This window comes from Benincasa hispida, chromosome 7 (assembly GCF_027475165.1).
Source record: "Benincasa hispida cultivar pf3 chromosome 7, pf3_genome.v1.1, whole genome shotgun sequence".
Taxonomy (NCBI): domain Eukaryota; kingdom Viridiplantae; phylum Streptophyta; class Magnoliopsida; order Cucurbitales; family Cucurbitaceae; genus Benincasa; species Benincasa hispida.
Window position 1 is genome coordinate 26,959,674 of NC_143484.1, and position 21,262 is coordinate 26,980,935.

A 21,262-nucleotide genomic window follows, 5' to 3' on the forward strand; every position below is an offset into this window, starting at 1 on the left:
TATCAATAAAGATGTTATCGAGGCTTATTCAATAAAGTTGTTATTGAATGTATGAATTGCTTATTTCATTTTAGAAAAAAGAATAAATCCAATAAACTAAAGATCCATAAATATTATATGAACACTTTAACTTTGTGTGACATAAGAGTGGATCAAGTTCAGTAAATAGCCAAAATGGTCTATGATATACGAATAAGATTAGGTATCTTATTCTGGTAACCTATCGGATGCAGCTCACACTGTAGTTTTTACAATTTGTTGTAATGTGCTACAAATGAAGTGATCCTTATTTGTTCATGTCTTGACATGAGGGGCGGGGGCATCCTATGTAATGAGTTTGCATAAAATCGGACAAAGAAATAAGTCACTCTTACTTTATAATGTTGTTTACTCTTTAAGACTAATTATTTCAAAGCAATGACCTAGGTAACTTGACCTTAATCCTAAAATAACTATGAACTCTACTTTATTCAGCACTTGTAAGAGTGTAATAACAAGAAGAAGAAGTAACAAGGATCAATAAGCATTCAAATTCAATAATTTTGGTAGAAACTAAAGCATGCTCATCTAAATAAAGGGTTTTAGATCATACCTTTATAGAACTCTTCAAGATCTCGATCAATCAGCAACAGTCTTCTCCAAAGATCACCATGAACCACCTCAAGATCTTCCCCACTACCCTCTTGGAGCTTTAGACCGAGTTGTGGAACTCAAGAACAGCTTGAAGCAATGTAAAACGCAAGGAAAAGCTCATAGCACTCAGTTTTGAAGAACTCTTCTTCAGCCAAAATTTTCTCTCAAATTTCTGTAGAATGCATTTTCTCAAAAACACTCCATTCTTCTTTATTTATTGCAGATGAACATGCAAAAGAAGAAGATGATAATGGAAAACTTCAAATTTCGATTTTGTGCATGTTTTCCAATTTTCCAATTTTATTTTAAAATCAAAATTTTGATTTTAAAACTGAAAAAATTAATTTTCTAAAATTAATTTAAAAATATTAAATAATTTAATATCAAATATTAAATTAATTTTTGCACAAAACCATCTTCATGTATTTAAATCATATTTAAATATAAATTCTCCTAATCCCTTTAATTTTAATTTGAACATTTCAAATTAATTTCTCAAGCTACTCTAAAGCTTAACCATTTACGAGCTAGTAGGGGGACCTCACGGACCTATAAATTAAGGGCTCCAACGATTCGAGAATAATTGGCTAAACTCATTAGGCAATCTAACCCTCATTTGTTAACTAATGGAACACTCCACTATAGCCCATAGTTGAACTCCCCTCACTGTAGGTATATTATGTTCACTTTATAACCATAATCAGTAATTCGATCCTTCATAGGTTGTTCATAATCACAGCTAGGTCAAAATAACTGTTTTACCCCTGTGAATACATCTTGTTCCTTAAGTTCCCACTGACTCTCTAATGAATAATTATGATTCATAATCCATATGAATCAAATACTTTATCTATCATGAGAAGGCGGGGCCCCGATTATTCAAGACCTGGAATCAATACTTAAGAGAACAACCTATCTGCTAACCCTAAATCGGGTAGGAGTGAATTCCATCTTTCAAGGCTATGTCTCCAACTATTCATCCGGTCTTATCCCCAAACTGGGAAGCTTATTGGGCAGTGTTGTTGGACTACTCTCACAATTTGCAGATCAAAGGATAATCCCGAACAAATAAGAGTTCATAACTAACTCAGGATTAAGGTCGAGTTAACCTAGGTTATTTGATAAATGAAATAGTCAGTTTTAACAGTAAATGGTCGTTATAAAGAAAGGTGACTATGAGTTTGCATATAGACTAGACCATGAAAATAGTATTAGAGAATAGCTACAGTAATAGTCAGTTTTAACAGTAAATGGTCGTTATAAATGAAATGTCTCGACATGAACGAACTATGGATCACATCGTTTGTAGCACTTTACAACTTCTTGTAACAACTACAGAGTGGGTCACATCCAATAGTGTTACCAAAATGAGATAGCCAATTTCGTCCTTATACTCATTAGACCATTTAAGCTATATACTGTTAACTTGATCGTGTTTATGTCACTATATAAAGCTATAGTCTTGAAACTATAGCCATGGATATGTTTATTGGATTTTCATAATAAGATGCAAAATCAACAATTTATTATTTATTGATAAATAGAATGTTTCACACGAACTGCAAGTTCTAGGACATTCCCAACAATCTCCCACTTGGACTAAAACTCTAGTGAGAACAAATATATACTACATAATGTTGAGAAACATAATGGGAAAAATACAATAAACTAGGGCATCTCTAATACTGTAGCTATTCTCCCATTTGCCCAAGATTACACTACTCGGAGTCCTAGTCCAACTAGATGTCTCTCAAATACTTTAGCTGAAAGGAACTTTGTGAATGGATTAGTAAGGTTGTCTTCAGAGGCAATCTTTATGACGATCACATCTCCTTGTGCACTATCTCCCGGATGAGATGGTACTTTCTTTCAATGTGTTTTCCATGTTTATGACTCCTGAGTTCCTTTGAGATGGCAAAAGAACCACTATTGTCACAATACAGTGTGATAGGCAGGTGCATATCTAGAACTACATCCAAATCAACCAAGAATTTGCGTAGCCATACTTCTTTTTTAGCAGCTTTGCATGTGGCCACGTATTTTGCTTCCATTGTGGAGTTAGCGATACAACTTTGCTTTATGCTTCTCTAAACTTTAGCTCCTTTGTGAAGAGTGAAAACTGATCCTGAGGTAGATTTCTTGGAATCTACGTGAGTTTGAAAATCAGAATCAGTGTATCCTACAAGGATCAAATCCTTAGGTTCATACACAAGCATATAGTTCCTCGTTCTCCTTAAATACTTGAGGATGTTTCTTACGGCAGTCCAATGACTATGTCCTGAATTAGATTGGAACTTGCTGACGATTCCAACTGCAAAGAATATGTCAGGGCGTGTACACAACATAGCGTACATCAACTCCCAACTGCAGATGCGTATGGAATTTTGTTCATCTCTTCAACTTCTTGAGGTGTCTTAGGACATTGTTCCTTCGACAAATGAATTTCATGCCTAAAAAGTAATAAACCTTTCTTGGAATTTTGCATATTATACCTTGACAACATCTTGTCAATATAAGATGCCTGAGATAGTGCCAATGTTCTATTCTTTCAGTTCCGAACGATCTGTATTCTTAGAACATATTGAGCATCACCCAATTCTTTCATTTAAAACTGTGTTGCTAACCATCTCTTTACGTCAGCAAGAAAGCTTGTCTCATTCCCAATGAGCAAGATATCATCAACATAAAGAACTAAGAATGTTATAGTTTTGTTGGCTATCTTCTTGTATACACAAGGTTCGTCAACATTCTGTTCAAAGCCATAAGATTTGATCGTAGTGTCAAACTTTATATTCCAGGATCTGGACGCTTGTTTCAATCCCTAAATAGATCGATTAAGCTTAAAGACATTCTGTTCCTGTCATTTTTTGATGAACCCTTTTGGTTGAGACATAAAAATACTTTCATCAAGATAGCCATTCAGAAAAGTTGTTTTGATATCCATTTTTCATATCTCGTTGTCATAATATATGGCAACGACAAGAAGTATTCTTATTGATTTTATCATGGCAACAAGAGAAAAAGTTTCTTCATAATCAACTCTTTCTCTTTAGGTAAAACCTTTTGCCACGAGTCTTGGTTTATAGGATTGCACCTTGCAAGTTTGGTCTCGTTTTCTCTTGTTTATCCATTTACAACCTATAGGTGTAACTCCATGCGGTTGATCTACAAGTTCCCAAATAGAGTTGAAGTACATAGACTCCATTTCATCGTCCATGGCTTTTATCCATTGTTCCCTGTCTACATCTTCCATTGCCTTTTTAAAGGTTAATGGATCTTCTAAACCATCATCATGTATGATGTTTTGAGTTTCTGATAAACCCATGTAATGTTTAGATTGTTGAATAACCCTCCCACTACGTTGAGGCATCCCCAACTCTTTGGATGGACATGATGGGACAACAACCATTGTTGATGAACCAGCCTGATCAACCACTCTTGTTGATCTTTCTGTAGTATCTTTAATCAGTTCTTGCAATATTAGTTTACTTTGAGGTAGATGATTTTTAATATGATCCTCTTCCAAGAACGTAGCATTTGTCGATTCAAATACTTTATCTTCTTGGGGATCATAAAACAATCCTCCTTTTGTTTCTTTGGGATACCCTACAAATAGGCATAATTTTGAACGTGTTTCAAATTTTTTAGGATTCTGGACCAACACATGTGTTGGACAACCCTAGATACGAAAATGATGTAAACTCGTTTTGCGTCCTATCCATAATTCGTATGGTGTTCTTGAAACACTTTTCGATGGAACAACATTCAGAATAAATATTGCAGTCTGTGCTGCATACCCCCAAAAGGATTGAGATAACTGAGCATAACTCATCATAGTTTCATCATTAATTGATAAGTTTGCAACTCATTCAACAGCGTCGTCAAGTTATAAATGATTTTGTCATAACAACGTTTGTCTTGAATGGAAGATAACTCTCTGGGAGAGATTCTGGTATCATGCTCACTTGACTCGTCTCGTCTATCATCGCCTCGTGAGCTTTCACAATATTAAAATGACCATCATATCGAGAATTTGTTCTCTTACGTTGGTTCCAACTTTCATGCGTGTAACGTAGAGAGTTGCCCGAACATCTCCTGTAATGATGCCGTAATCTCACGGGCGGTGGGCATGACCTCATGCTTCTTGTTGAGTACATCAAAGATACTCACCAAGATATAGGCCCGAGCTTTCTCGTTCGCCCTCACCCACCTATCATAAATGTCCCAAACATTTCAAGTGGTTGTTGAACTGGGAACTGGCGGACACTCCTCCATCAACACAAACCTCAAATCGTCTACCACTAATATCATATTGATGTTTGACTTCCACTTCTAATAACCCTCTACATTAAATTTATCAGAAGTAAGTAATTGTATGATTGAGTTCGACATTGCTGAAACGTTCTAAACAAACTCTATTAAATATGCATCTAAATCCATTTTTAGCAAAACTAATAAATAAATCTTTATTTATTTGCAACGATACTTAAGTGATTTAGAACAATTGCTACCGAGGGGCAGTCAATAATTCCTTCACAAAAGCAAGACAGTTCTTGACCAAATACCATTTTCAGAATAACTCATATTCCAATAGTTCTTTTGGTTATCGCTTTCGGTCAAGATCTTTACTAACAATTAGTAATTCTTGTAAGTGTGACCCGCCATTTTCAAATCTTATAGGACAGTATGAATATGCCTCCGAAATAGAAGACAATGTCCAAGATGGAACTATAAGACCCTATTCATTTTACTAAAGCTTGGACTATTCTGAATCCTATGTTACAACCCTCTGAGGGGATCGTCATGGTTAATGACTAGCTAGTGCCACCTAAAAACGACAGCAGGCACAACATAGAAATCTCACGGTTCAAACTAATGGAGGAGACCGTAGGACAATGTTGACACATTTCCTTCACCCATTTACTATGAACTACCTCCCTCATTCACCTTTTTATTGACCCATGCAAATACTTTCCGAATGCAGTAGTCACAGAAAAAGTGACACGAAATCGAGCATGGATCTCACGGTGTGAACTCTTGAGGACGTGAGAGTTAATAACTATATATCAAATATATTGTTAATCTCCCACTGAAGTGTTCTAAAAGTTTGGGTATTTGTACTTAGTTATGTATCGACTAATTTTAACAACCTAAGTCCAAGTGGTTTATCCAAGTATAACGCTTATAATTGGATTTAACCTATAATGTTTAGGTGATAAACCATTTTATTACCTCACATTGCTCACGCAAGCTCATAAAATCAGTTAACTACGCTCAATATTTCGGTCATAATCCCCAGATAGGAGGTGTTCTGTAAATCTTCAACTTAAGTATCCTCAGACTTAGACAGGTTTATGAACCGATATGAGTTTGTAACCATATTTTATATGGTAACAATCTATTTTAACGATTAAAACTAGTTGTTAACCTAAGTGAGCATGCAGTTGTTCTTTGTTAGGGATTTTAAACGTCTAACCAATTTTATAACAACTTACAAAATTTTAGACATGCTATACATCCACAACATTCGACAAAGGCATCTAATATAACCATTATATTAAACATAACCCTAACATGCATACTATATATTATAAAAATTATAACGTACTTTCAATGCATGTAACATGCTTCCTAAGGTGGGGTTTTAAATCTACATGGCATACTATATGCATATACATGAATTATTTAATTATTGCATACATCACCTGCATAAACAATTAAATACTAACTAATATGGTTTTAGTTTTGGCATAAACAAGCAAACAAATGCCTAACTATTACAAACAGCTTCAAAACCATCTTTGAACTGCTCAAACCGCTCCAAACAGAACCCAAGCATCTTGATCCGAAGTGGATGAGTCTGAACCAGACCAGCCAAAAACCCTTCGAGGCTTAACCGGATTGGACCTCGAGAAAACCAGTTGAACCAACTGCTCTTGGTCTAACCTCAAAGTCTCGCTAAGGCCGATCGTGTAGCACTGAAAGCAATCGTCTAACAGCATCGCCATGTGTTAAGAAGTGGTACACGATCTCTTAGTGTCTTATGTCTATCACATAGTGCAATCACTTAGCTCACGGGTAGAACTACACGATCGCTTAACACCATCGCCTAGTGCTTCATGTCATCACGTTGTTCAGCATCGTAACTACATGATCATTTAGTTCCATCGCATAGAATCTTCAACGTATCGCTTAGCACTGCATCTAGACGATCGCTTAGCACTATCGCATAGTACTTCATCGCATTGCTTAGCGCGCGCTGTAGCTACATGATTGTGTAGTGCCATGGTATAGCACCTCCAACGCATTGTTTAGTTCCCACGCAAAAGCTAAATGATCACGTAGTGCTATCGTATATCATTTGAACACATCATTTAGCTCCTGTAGGTACATGATCGTTTAGCGTCCAACATCACAACGACCAACGGCCATTGCTATACGATCATCTTGCTTTTCTTCATATCGTGTAATGCCTGGAACAAGATGATCATTTATCAACTGAACCTCAACAACGATTTTGAGTAGAAGCTAAACAACTGGAATAGCAGCTCAGCCTCTTTCATTTGTTTCTTCAATTACATCTTAATTTCAACTCTAATGACTCCAAATAAATTATAGATTCTTACTAGCATATATAAGCTCATGAAACAAAAGCTAATTACAAATTTAATTGAGAAATTAAAGAGAATTAAAATGCCCAAACTCAGAAAACTATATCAGTGCATCAGTTCCATATATCTCATGAAAAACACCCACCACACCAAAATTAAACTGAATTGAATGCTTATATGATGCTCTGATACCAACTGTAACAGTGTAATAACAAGCAGTGGAAGTAACAAGGATCAATAAGAATTCAAATTCACTAATTTTGGCAGAAACTAAAGCATGCTCATCTAAATAAGAGGGTTTTAGATCATACCTCTGTAGAACTCTTCAATATCTCGATCAATCAGTAGCAGTCTTCTCCAAATATCACCGTGAACCACCTCAAGATCTTCCCCACTATCCTTTTGGAGCTTTAGACTGAGTCGTGCGACTCAAGAACAACTTGAAGTAATGTAAAACGCAAGGAAAAGCTCACAACACTCAGTTTTGAAGAACTCTTCTTCAGCCGAAATTTTCTCTCAAATTTCTGTAGAATGCATATTCTCAAAAACACTCCATTCTTCTTTATTTATTATAGATGAACATGCAAAAGAAGAAATGTGTATGACTTGCAGCTCATGCTTGGAGTTAATGAACAAGAGAAAGTGGTTTTTGTGTGAGCATGAAGAAGATGATAATGGAAAACTTCAAATTTCTATTTTGTGCATGTTTTCCAATTTTTCAATTTTATCTTAAAATCAAAATTTTGATTTTAAAACCGAAAAAATTAATTTTTTAAAATTAATTTCATAAATTAATTCGAAAAATATTAATTAATTTCATATCAAATATTAAATTAATTTTTGCACCAAACCATCTTCATATATTTAAATCATATTTAAATGTATATTCTCTTAATCTGTTTAATTTTAATTTGAATGTTTCAAATTAATTTCTCAAGAATCTTAACCATTTACGAGCTAGTAGGGGGACCTTGCGGACTTAGGGTGATTAATCAGCTAAACTCATTAGACTGATTTAACCTTCATACGTTAACTAACAGGACACTCCATTATAGCCCATAGTTGAACTCCTCTCACTGTAGATATATTACGTCCACTGTATAACCATAATCAGTAAGTCGATCCTTCATAGGTTGTTCGTAATCACAATTGGGTCAAAATAACTGTTTTACCCCTATGAATACATCTTGTTCCTTAAGTTCCCACTGACTCTCTAATGAACAATTCTGATTCATAATCCCTATGAATCAAATACTTTATCTATCATGAGAAGGCGGGGCCCCGATTGTTCAAGACCTAGAATCAGTACTTATGAGAACAACCTATCTGCTAAGGGTAGAAGTGAATTCCATCTTACAAGTGCTATTGGACTATCTCACTGTTGTAGATTAAAGAATAATCCCAAACAAATAGGAGTTCATAGCTAGCTCAGGATTAAGATCGAGTTAACCTAGGTTATTTGATAAATGAAATAGTCAGTTTTAACAGTAAACGGTCATTATAAAGAAAAGTGACTATTTTTGTAGTTAAGTCTATATGCAAGCTCATTGCACAGGACACTCCCACTCACATGTCTCAACATGAACGATCTATGGATCACATTGTTTGTAGCACTTTACAACTTCTTGTAACAACTACAGAGTGGGCGGCATCCAATAGTGTTACCAGGATTAGATACCCAATTTCATCTATATACTGATTAGAACATTTAAGCTATATACTGTTAACTTGATCCATTTTATGTCACTACATCAAGTTACAGTATTCAGACTATAGCCATGGATATGTTTATTGGATTTTCATAAAATGATGCACAATCAACAATTTATTATTTATTGATAAATAGAATGTTTAACACGGACTGCGAGTTCTAGGACATTCCCAACAACATTATCCTTAGATTTGCATGGGTGAGGGTTGTCTTAATAGCGCCAGCTCAATGACCTTCCATTTTAAGGGTAAGATCGAGTAGATAGCTGGGGACATAGGCTGCAAGATGGAATTCACTCTACCTTCTTTTAGGGATAGTAGAGAGGTTGTTCCTTTAAGTCTGACTTCAAGTCTTGAACATGGGGCCTCACCCTCTTATTGCCCCTAGAGGGACTCGGTTTAGTGATCGGATCACAAACCAATTGTTCATTAGAGGATCAGTGGGACTTAAGAAGCAAGATGTAATCTTGGGGGTAAAACTGAAGGAACTCTATATGAGGAGAGAACATTGAGTGGGAGCAAGATCGTCCCAAATACATTTTTCAATGAACGTAAATTTTATAGTAAATCAAGAACAAGATATGCATTTACATAAATTATAGCATGCATTAATAAAAGAAAACTTAGCGGTTTAGAAACCCTTACCTTTGAGGACTATTGTTCAAGAATCCCTCGAACAATTAACGAACGAATCTCCTTTTCCGAAAGGGACACCATTAAATGGAGCCTGTTGTATTCTCCTCAGGGATTGACAATGGTAGGAGGTGTGCACTCTGCCTTAGGGTTTTGGAAGAGGGAATGAGATGGAGAGGAAAAGAGGGAGAAAAAGAACTTTTCTTCTCTTTTTGTTTTTTTCCAGAGAGAACGTATTTGGCTGAGAAAAATTAGGGGGAGGGAGTTGTAACTCCCCCCTACGCCCCCCCCCCCCCCCCCCAATTAATTAATATTAATTTAATAAAATTAAATTAATAATAATTATACATATATAAATTATATGTTATATCCCATATAATGCATAATCTATAGTTTCATATTGTATCAAATACAATATAACCTATAGATGTATTTTTTTCTCAACCATACATGGCATTTAATATAAATAACATTTATAGTAAACTCACTTACATGAATCTCATTCATATAATTGATATTTGGATCATATCCAAATATTTAATTCCTCTCATCTTATTCATGGTATTTAATATAAATCATATTTATATTAAATTTAATTACATGAATCTCATTCATATAATTAGTATTTGAATCATATTCAAATTTCTCTCACATTACTGAAAAGCATCTAAAAAGTGCTTTTATTACCTTCAATTTTAGAGCTACTATTGCTAGTTTTTGTTTGATTTGATGTGGTTTATTGAGTGATTTCAGGAAACCAAGCATCAGGAGTAGTTTGTGTGAAAATAATTAAAAACCCGAGTCAAAATTCCAATTTTGAGCAATTACGAGTTGAATATGGAATTAGGAAGAAATCAAGGACCCAAGATCAAGAAAAGAGGCAAATTTAGAAACTAATTCGGAGGATCCAGTATTGGCCGAGCGTTGCAACGCTGCCCCTCGACACTGCAGACCCGAGACAATTTGGAAACAGGGCAGCGTCTGCAACATTGTGAAACTACGAACTATATGTGCGGCTGGCAGGGCGCCAGCATTGCAACGCTGGTTTGCAATGTTGCGCGTTGCGAGCGTATTATAGATAGAACATTGCCCTACCATACAAGAGCCGAATTAGAGCAGTTCTTATCATTTTTGGTGGAAGACTCGAGATTTTGATTAAGAGTTGATCCAAGATTGTCTCTGGGCTGATCGTGACGAGACGATTCATTGTGATTGTGCTGTTTTTTTCGAAGAACAACACGCGATTTGTGGCGAGAGTCAAGGAGATCGTGATTAGGATTTGGGCCTATTGAGGGGAGATCGTTCTTCTACATTTAATTTACTTTTTGCTTTAATGATTGATTATTTGTGGAATATTGTTTTTGGAATTATGTGTGGCTAAACACTTTTATTTTAGAGTGTTTGTGGATTTTAGGGGATGTTACTTTGAATATTGAATTTACAGTTGATTGATTTTGCATGGATTTCTAAATTATTTGTGTTTAATGTTGTTGATTAACTTGCTATTAATTGAATGAACCTAAGTTAATTAGATGTCTCAAGAGAGAGTTTAATTCGTTGGACCCAGTAATTTAGAATGTTATTCGAAATTGCAGGAGAATGAATTTAGAATAATAAGGGGTGCGATTGAAGGATCTTAATGCTTTAACTATTGAAGTGATAGAAGAGATTCAAGTCGATGGGTAGTTATTAAGAGGGCTTGTGCTCGAGAGAGGATTTCCTGATCTTAGAACATCTAGCCTCATTCTATCAATTTCAATCAATTGCATGTCACATTTACTGTATTCCCTAAATGAAACAACACCCTAGAATCATTTTGCTCTGAATTTGTTATTGTATGTGATGAGTTTTCGTTAGTCATAGTTATAGATAAAATTCATCTTTTGGGTTGCATGAAAAAAATTGACAAAGAATTGTGATAGCTAAGTTTAGGAAAATTTTGCTTACGTTGGTCCCTGAGGACGATACCCTATTTGGGATTTATTACTTCGATTGCGTATGCTTGCACAATGCATCAAGTTTTTACCGCCATTGCAGGGGACTGGCAAGAAATTTTTTTCCCAAACTTAATATTACTAAGACTGAGTTGATCTTAATTTGGCCATTTTTGTTTCTTTTTGTTTTGTTTTGTTTTTTTTTTTTTGTTTGTTTGTTTTTTTTTTTTTTTTTTTTGTGCTTGGAGAATCTTTGTATGCGAAGAAGTTAACAGGATGAACTTGTTTCGTTTGATCCTGAACTTGAACGAACTTTGAGAAATGAAAGAATGAACCAGATAGTTGATTTCTACGCCATGAGAGATCTAGGGGAAGCTGTGAGAACCATCAGAGACTATTTTCAACCAGCTGTTCCGACAACCTAGACAGGAATTGTTGAGGCCCCAATCACTGCCAATAATTTTGAGCTAAAACCTAGAATAATTCAGATGGCATGTGACCTCGCATTCAGAGGAACTCCATATGAAGACTCACATAAGCATATTCGCTCTTTTCTGGAAATTACCTGGACTGTAAAAATAAATGTTGGCTCTTTTGATGCCATTAGACTGAGATTGTTTCCTTTTTCTATGCAAGACGAGGCTAAGAACTGGCTGGAGTCACTTGAAACTTGAAGCATGACCACATGGGATGAGTTGGCTCAAGCTTTTCTGAATAAATTTTTCCCTCCTGCAAAGACAAGCAGATTGAGAATAGAAATTAGCACATTCAGACAGAGAGAGGACGAACAGTTATTCGAATCATGGTAATACTATAAAGAGGTTCTGCGGGAGTGTCCCCAGTATGGGTATTTTGACTAGTTACAAATCCAGTTGTTCTACAATGGGTTGACCAGTACAACGAAATCCATCTTGGATGTTGCTGCAGGCGGCTCAATCTTTACAAAAACTGCTGATGCTACTACGGCACTATTGGAAGATATGGCTACCACGAGTTATAATTGGCACTTAGAACAATCTCCATGTAAACCCCGAACTCTAGGTTCCTAGATAAGCATGTTTAGCCAAAGGAATGTTATATTATATATTTTCTTTCTTATTTATATTAAAGTAGTAATTCATGGTTATTTATAGGAAATATGATGGAAGGGAAGGAAAAACATATTAGGTGGGGGTAACGTGGTGGTTAATCCTTGAACTTAGGAGGTGGTGGGAAGTGTTTTTGGAAGAAGAAATTCAAAAGCTTGGTTTTGGCAGTTGACATGAAAAATTTTAGTGAATTCGGTGCCATTCAAAAACTGAGAGAATCTAGGTTGCGAGATTGTCTTGCTGGAGGAAGATTTCAGGAGGAGTAGAACAAGGAGTGAAGAAAATAAAGAGAAGGTAGAATCTCGGATTTAAGCAGGGTCAAGGTGAAGATTGAAAGTTCTAAGCCAAATTATAAGGAATTGTGGGCTGAATTATAAGGTAAGGAAATTAACTCAATTCTAAACAAGTTTGTAGAAAGAAGTTTCTTGAAAAGAGCTCTAGATTTTGAGTTATGAATTTTTGAAGTTATAACAGAGAATTGGTGCATAAGCAGACAGTTGCTTGTGAAGAACAAGCAAGCAGTTCATCGTGGAGAATTATAGCGAGTTGTGGGCATGAGGATCTCAATTATAAAGGAGATCTCGCTGATTTTATAAGGAGGATCTCGCTCTAGGGCGAAATCTCGCTAGGAATGGGGCTGAGTATCGCTGGTAAGGTGAGTATCACTAAGATGAAAATTTGACAGGAAAAGCTTGATCTCGCTCTAGAGGATCTTGTTGATCTCGCTCTAAGGGATTTCGCTGATCTCGCTCTAGGGGATCTCGCTGATCTCGCCCATGAGGATCTCGCTCATGAGAAGGATCTCGCTCATGGGGATCTCGCTAGTAAGGTTATCTGTGTTAATGGAAGTTTCTTTAATAAATGAATTATTTGAGGTATTTTACTAGGAATTTTAAGTAGTTTAATCGGGAATTATATCTTTTCAGGCCAAGAAATGCTAGGGAAAGCATATAAACCATTAAGAGCCTTACGAATGGTGAGTGACTAAGTAAACTTAAGGTTTCCAATACTCATGCATATATGATCAAGTAAAGCAGAGTGACATTAATGATGAATTTATACTTCCTCAAGCAACAAATAGTTGGAGAATAACTTAACGCATGTTTCCTGGCTTGTATTTGTGTAACACAGGCCAAGGTATGTCGTGTAACCATTTCGAAAGCTATGTTTCTAATTTTGATATATGCTTCCTAGGGGGAAGGCTATGAGAGAATGAGTTCGTGTGTAAATACTAGGCAATGGAACATAATTTGATGTTACAAAATACACATTTGATACCGAAGGACGTTTGAGAAGGTATCTAACCAATTTGGTACCGAAGGACATTTGAGAAGGTACCTGGCCAATTTGATATCGAAGGACATTTGAGAAAGTATCTGGCCAATTTGATACCGAAGAACATATGAGAAGGTATCATAGTAGCTCGATACTGAAGGAAAAATTTGAGAAGGTATCTGAGCCGAAGTACCTAAAATATAATGGTACTTAGTATGGCCACATACACGTAGGTAGTTATGAATGAGAGACCGAAGTATGGGTCTCTTGGCCGGTAATAAACGTTTGGGAGCTAGAGCGTTTAGGCTCGTTCTCAACTAGGGAATAATAATGTTTAATGATGTCTGAGAATGGTTTAAAGTTACATCTAGAGACAATTGCTTGAGTTTACTCATTGGTATATTTACATGTTTATAGTGACGCTATGCTTGTTACTTTACGATTCTATAATCACTCACTGCGCTTTTAGCTCACAAAATTTCTGTGTTTTCCCTTTTCAATTAGCGGTCAGTTTCCTCAAGGTTGATCCTGCTGCTGCTTGCCACCGAAAGACTCAACTTATTAAAAGACTTAGGTTGATGATCTGTTTATGTGCACATGTTTTGAGAGGGACTAGGGCTTCTGTAGGAATGTTTAGGCCACTTATGAATATGTGTCTATAAATGTAATGTCTTGGTTGTATGCATGTAATTATGGAATCTTTGTAGAACATTAAGGGAGGTGTTGTTTGCGTATATTACTAATGTTTCAAACAGGATGGTATTTAGATTAGAAGGTCTGGGTGGTGAGTGCTGGTAGTAGGGCTAGTAACTACCACGGTCATATCCTCTTTCAAAATAAAAGGGCAATCTAGAAGGGGGTGTGACACTCCATCTAGAGCGGTTGGTGTCTATGAACTTGACGAGGTAAACATTTTAAAGGTGCAAATGGACACTTTAATTAATTCCATTAATCTCTTGTCTATAGGTACTCAACCGTCGATTGCATTGATGGCGGCTTGTAATGCACTCATTTGATGAAAGGTACCTAACTCTGAGAAGATAAATTATGTGCGCCAAGCTAATCACTTCCAAGGAGCACATAAAAATATCAATAAGATGAACCTACCACTCATTATAACCCAGGTTTGTGAAGTCATGAAACTTTTTCTTACGCTAACAATAAGAATGTTTTGCAAGCACCTTTAGGTTTTTCTAAAAAGAAACCATCTGTGGACGCTTTGCTTGGGGATTTCATAAAAGAATCCATCAGTAGAACCAACTTCCTTGAGAGCATGGTAATGAGTCACGGGAAAGCTATCCAGAACCTTGAGGTTCAGGTTAGCTAGATAGATGCTACATTGAATACGATGAACAAAGGAGTTTTCCCTAGCTTTACGGAGAAAAACCCAAGGGAAAAGTGCAATTCAATAACGTTGAGAAGTGGGAAAAATGTTGTGCATCCTTTGACAGACCAGATAGAGGAACAGGTAGTATTAAGTTCACCAGCTGATAAGGCAATTTAAGGAAAAACGGGTGGTGTTTCTGTATCATCCAATTCAGGGAGTAATTCTGGATCTTTCTCTCCTATATTTAACAAAATTCCTTATCCTCAGTATTTTCAAAAAAAGAAAGTAAATGATCAATTTGTTAAGTTTATGGATATCTTTAAGAAACTTCACATTAACATTCCTTTTGCAGATGCGTTGGAACAAATGCCAAACTATGTGAAGTTTATGAAGAAGATGTTGTCTTCAAAGAAAAAATTTGAAAAGTACGAGATGGTGAGCATGAACAAGGAATGTAGTGCTATATTACAGAAAAAGCTACCACAAAAATTGAAGGATCCTGGGAGTTTCACGATTCCTTGCACTATGGGGAATCTGATAGTAAATAAAGCCTTGTGTGACTTAGAAGCCTCAATTAATCTGATGCCTTTATCTTTGTAGAGGAAACTAGACATAGGAGAGATGCAGTCGACAACAATCTCATCGCAGTTGACAGATCGTCTCCTCACTTACCCTCGTGGTGTAGTAGAGGACATTCTAGTTAAGGTCGGTGATTTCATATTTCCAATAGATTTTGTGGTCCTAGACATGGAAGAAGATGTTGTAATTCCCATTATCCTTGGACGACCATTCCTAACCACAAGTAAAGCATTGATTGATGTTTACGATGGAAAGCTTACACTTTAGGTAAATAATGAAGAGGTAATGTTCAACATTTTTCGTTCTTTGAAGCCCAACGAACCTATAAGTTTGTGCCAAGAGATCAAGGACGTAGATGGTAAAAATGCCGAACAATTTTGTGGTAAAGAAAAAGGCAAAGAAAAGTTAAGTTTTCCTGAACAAACTCCGGAGAAAGGTACAGTAAATTTTATGGATTATGACGAGAGAAGTCAAGTCGATTTTATTCTAGAATCTCTTCCGAAGAGTTTTTTGTAATTCTGCACGAATGCACTCATGAATAAAATTGAATACAGCTTGACTAATCTTCTGAATGAGCTACAGGCTTACAAGACAATGATGAGAGCTAAAGGTCTGGAACCAAAAGTACACGCTACTACCGCTGAGAAGAGAGGAACGTGCTCTAGAAAGCCTGATATTGATTCCTCTTCACAGAGTAAGAGTATTCATGTTAAGAAAAGCAAAGGGAAAGGGAAGAAGAAAACCATTGGGAGAAAAGGCAAGGCCAACGCTGCACACAAAGGAAAATGCCACTGCAACGAGGTAAGGCACTGGAAGAGGAACTGCCCTCAATACCGAAGAGAGCAAAGAAAGCAAAACAGGCAATCTAGTTCCTGATGACTACTTTCTCAGCTTAACCAGTGGGAGATGTTGTTGTTTGAAGATAATTTTATCTGCTTTTGTTATCATGTAAAGAACAAATTGTATATATTTTTGTTGTAAATGAAATGTTCATTTTCGAAAATTATGTTTGTTCTACAGCATAGCAATTTTTGTTAAAAACCAACCTAGTTAAAATCCATTTGAAAATATTCAGATATTTAAAACAGCTAGAAACCAATAAAGGTAAGTAGTTATTTAACCTAAGTGATAACTTTACAACACTTGAAACGTTAAGAGTGCACAAAACTTGTTAGGTAAAAAAAAAACTGAAATACTTCGATTGGATCAAAGTATAGAAAGTTTAAGATTTCTAGGTCTATTTGATAGAACGTGAAATCCAATGACAAACTTTCTAATAGTATTAAATTGGAATTTTGTTCCAGATCACCATGTATTTGTTTCCATAAAAACTTGCATATATCAATAAATAGTTATTGAATTAAACATTATAACAAGAGTTTTTTAAATAAGTCAGATGCAGCTTACTCAAAGAGTTTAGAGTACCTTAATGTAGTGGAAGGAATATATGACTTCCTAACCATTATTGAGAAACAAGTGTTGTGAAAATAAAGGTGCATTCCCCATATAGTTTAATAAGAAGTCTATTGTACATTAACATGCTTACAACGATTCTCTCAGCTAACGTCTTCGAGAATCACCTGGTGAGACTAGGAAAACCAGGTAAATAACATAGGACAAGTGGGAGAAAAACTGGGTATAGGATACCGTATCGTAAACCATGGGTATGTGATGCCCTAGTTTATTGTATTTCTCTGTAAAACTCAGAAACTCAGTTTTATATATTCAGATGTGTAAGTTACCACTGGAGTTTTAGTCCAAGTGGGAGTTTATTGGGTTTTATATCCTAAAACTCATGGTTTGTAAACAATAAAACTTATCCTAAAAATTTAATAAGTTGTTATTAAATATATGAATTGCTTATTTCATTTTAGAAAGAAATCCAATAAACTAAAAAGATCCAAGACTATTACATGAGTACTTGAACGTGAACCAGGTTCGAGTAAATAGTCAAAATGATCTATACTCTATGAATGAGGTTGGATACCTTATTCTGGTAACACTAGTGGATGCGACCCACTCTGTAGTTGTTACAAGGAATTGTAAAATGCTAAGACGATGTGAACCTAATTCGTACATGTTATGACATGAGGAGTGGGGGCGTCTTGTGCAATGAGTTTGTACAAGATCGAACCAAGAAATAAAGTCACTCTTACTTTATAACGTTGTTTACTGTTCAAGGCTGACTATTTCAAGCGATGACCTAGGTAACTTGACCTTAGTTCTGAGCTAACTATGAACTCCTATTTTTCAGGGATTATCCTTAGATTTGAATAGGTGAAGGTTGGTTCAACAGTGTCGATTCAATAAACCTCCATTTCAGGGGTAAGACCGGGTAGATAGCTGGGGACATAGGGTGCAAGATGGAATTCACTCCTACCCGCTTTCAGGGATAGTAAAGAGGTTGTTCTCTTAAGTGTTGACTCTGGGTCTTGAACAAGGGGCCCCACCTTCTCATTGGCCCAAGAGGGACTCAATTTGTTAACTGGATCATAAACCATTTGTTCATTAGAAGATCAATGGGACTTAAGGAATAGGAGGTAATCTCAGGGATAAAATAGACATTTGACCGAGCTGTTATTACGAACAACCTGTGAAGGGCTAACTTACTAATGATGGTTATATCGAGTGGACATAATATATCTACAGTGAGAGAAGTTCAACTATGGGCTTTAGTGGAGTGACCGATTATTTAACGAATGGAGGTTAATTCGGTGTAAAGAGTTTAGCCAATTAATCTTAGATCGTTGGAGCCCATGATCTGTAGGTCCACGAGGTTCCCCTACTAGCTTGTAAATGGATTAAATTTAAAGTAGTGTGATAAGTTAATTTGAAACGTTCAAATTATAATTAAGGGAATTAGTAATTATATGTGATATAATTATGCGTTTAATTTTAGAATTAGACGAAATTGGAGAATTAATTAATATTTAAATATGTTTTAAATATTAAATTCATGAAGGTGGAATTTGTGTAAAATTAATTTAATATTTGATATTAAATTAATTAGAATGAATTAAACTGTTTAATTAATTATTTATTATTAATTTTATTAGATAATTAATTTATGAAATTAATTTTGTACAATTAATAATGTTTTCAATTTTTGAAATCAAATTGATTTTGGAAATTCAATTTGTAAATTAGAAGAATTGGAAAAAAACACAAAAATGGAAATGTTGGATTTCTCCACTAACAAACAACTAGCTCACTCAAAACCCACTTAAATTTTGCTTCAATTATCCAAGCATGAGTTGCATCTCATGCAGGCTTCTTCTTTGCATGATAGTCCTGCAATATATAGAGAAGCTGAAAAATTCAAGTTGAAGAAGGTGTTCTACAAGTGGGTGCAACAATATGTTCTTCTCCAAATTCCCTTCATTCAAGCTTATTTTGAATCCCACAACTCAATCTAAGACTCCAAAAGAATAGTAGGTAAGATCTTGAGGTGGCTCACAAGAAGATTTGAAGAAGACTTGCAGCTGAATTCGTGATTCAAGAGGTTGTACAAAGGTATGACTTGAAACCCTCTTATTATTGTATGAACATACTTTATTTATTGTCAAAATTAATGAATTAGAATGCTTATTGATCCTTGTTGCTTCCGTTACATGTCGATATACTCCCACATTAAATGCACGCATAATTATTAATAAGTTTGAGAAATATAAAATGGTAGAGTATTGATAGTCACTATTTCATTAATAAAAAAAATTAATGAAATCGATAAGAATTTGAAATACAAAAAAATTTACAACTGATTTTCTTTCAACTATAAAAAAGACTTTTTTCCATCTTTTTAAGCACAGGTTCATCTTCATCTTAATCTTCAAGTGTTCAAGTTTCACATAATGAAATTGTGTGCTGTTAAGTTCTTTTCTTTCTTTCTATCTTTTCCTCCGTATTTTCTTCTTTTTATTCTTTCTTATTTAATAATTAGTATTATGTTGTTCAATATTTCAAATGCATGTCACGTTTTTTTTTTTTTCATAATTCTTTTCAAACTCATTTTGGAAAAAAGATCATACAATTTTTTCCTTTAGAAAAAGAAGAGAAAAATGATTCAAATCTAACATATTGTTTTAATTTTTTTATTTTATATATTTTGGCAACATGGAGAATATAAAAGAAATATATTAGTTTAAAAGAACAATTTAAAATTTTCATAAATTTGAAATAAATATGTGTAACGTGCATGGTAAAATATGAATGTGGAAGAAACCTTTTCTAGACAATATTAACTTGGTCTTTCTAAAAACATCTAAACTATTGTTATTTACACTTTTTTAATATTTAATATTTAATAGAATAACATCCAAAGTTAGTGACCAAGGATTTAATACTTAATGGTTTGTCTATCATTCAATGAATAAGTTTCTCTCTCCCATTACTGCACATTTTTCTCTCTCATCATCATTATATATTTATATTTCTCTATTTTTCTCTATCATTTACGTATATACTGGAGATTTTTTTAAAATATTATGGTTATGAAAAGTATTTAGTAAAATATGGTTATATTGAAAGTATTTAGAGGTTTGTGGTTGTTTTAGAGATTTCGAGGTTGGGAAAAGGTATAAAATACTATGTCGAGGGTTGAACCCTCGACCTAAAAAAATTAAAGAAGAAGTCGAGGGTTCAACCCTCGATATACTTGAAAGACATGTCGAGGCTTCAACACTTGACCTATGCATGTCAAGGGTTCAACCCCGGACCTAATTAAAGTTGTTGCTATGCATGCACAACGATTCGTCCCATCGGCGCTAGAGCACATTCCATCGGCCACTGTTCTCCTCTTTATTTCCCAACGCTCTCTGTTGACCAAATTAATTCCCGTGGACCTACAAGTTTTTAATCCCCTCCCACGTTCTCACTTCTTATTTCTCAAATCACACACAACCTCTTCTCTACCTTATTTGAAAGACCTACGAGTCGCTTCTACCTTCATTATTCTCTGCCTTCTTCATTGCTCTCTGCCTATCTTCTTCTCCTTCAAAAAATTTTGCTCTCCGCCGAATTTCTTCTCTTTTGAAAATTTATAAAAAAATCACTCCATTTTTTGTTCTAAATCTTCTTCTTCCCCCACATTCATCCATTAAATTGTGAGGTTTGTACATTTACTATACAATTTTTTTTTTTAAATAATTGTAAATTGTGTTCCTATTCTCATACTATTATATTCTTTTTATGTTTTCGTTGCAGTTTGGGAAACGAAGAACAAAAAAAAGGTAACGTTAACAAAATTCTTATATTCTCATAATATTTTGTTTTTTTTTCATAGTTTTTGTTGTAGATCCATATCTTCATGATATTATGTTTTTTCCATAGTTTTTGTTGTAAGATAAAAACTAGCAAAGAAAAGCGAGACCATTGTCACGTTGGGGGAAACTATTAAATTTGTGAGTTTACTGTTTATTTCTTACTAGTTTTTTTATATTTAGTAGATCTATCAAGTTAATTTTTTTGGTAGTT